The following is a 984-nucleotide window of genomic DNA, read 5'->3' on the forward strand; positions in this document are numbered from 1 at the left end:
GGTACCTGGCGCGGCCGCCGCGCTGCCCGTCGCCCCGCCGGCCTCACACAGACAATATGGCGGAGGCACAAGGCTCGGCCGCCAGCCGCAGGGACCAGAGCGAGGCTAGCCGGAAACGGAAACCCCTCCCCTCGCGACGTGCTGCCGCGGCGGGGCGGGGCGGGGCTTCGCGCTTTGTCCCGCGACTGCGCATGCACCGGCGACGCAGTGGGTTCTGGGAGGGGTAGTTCTGCACGCTGCAGGGGAGGGAATGGTTTCAGAGCTGTCAGGGTGTCATCTGCAGCCCCCTGCTCCAAGCAGGACCAGCCGCAGCTACATCATCCCAGTCAAGGGTTTGTCGAGCCGGGTCTTGAACCCCTCCAGGGATGGAGACTCTTAACACCTCCTTGGGGAGCCTGTTGTAGTGCTTCCTAGAGCCTGCCAGGATCGGGGCCTCTGGGGCTGTGCTCCATCCTGGCCCCCTGGACTTGTGTGTGCAGCAGAGCCGGGACTCAGGGGACCGGGCTGATGCTGGAGCTGAGTAAATGGGCAACTCCCGCCGTGCTCCCAAGGAGCAGATCTGTGCACCGTCCCCTGGGGTCCGTAAGGGCTGGGCAGGGTTTTCCAGTGCAGCCAGACACGGAGAACAACGCAGACACCTGTCAAAGACATTCTGCAGCCACCTTTGTTTTGCAGCCCACTCATTCCGATCGCAGCTGCTTCCCCGAGTCCGGGCAACTGAGGCCGCAGGTTTCTCTCCAGCAATCTTGGCACAAGGAGGACAAGTCTCTGGCAATGACCAGAGCCACAGGAAGGAACACTGATCTGCAGGCTCCAGGCAGGGCCCTGGGGCTGAGTTTAGGAGCTGGGACCTGCAAGTGGCTCAGCTCCTACGGTTGCCATTCGTGAGTTGCCCAGTGATATCACACGTATGTAACACTGCCAAGTCGGCCTGTCACACGTCAAGTTAACACATGACAAGTTACCACATCTGGAGTGTTGTGC

This window comes from Gavialis gangeticus, unplaced genomic scaffold (genome assembly GCF_001723915.1).
Source record: "Gavialis gangeticus isolate Ggan-Ray unplaced genomic scaffold, GavGan_comp1, whole genome shotgun sequence".
Taxonomy (NCBI): Eukaryota; Metazoa; Chordata; order Crocodylia; family Gavialidae; genus Gavialis; species Gavialis gangeticus.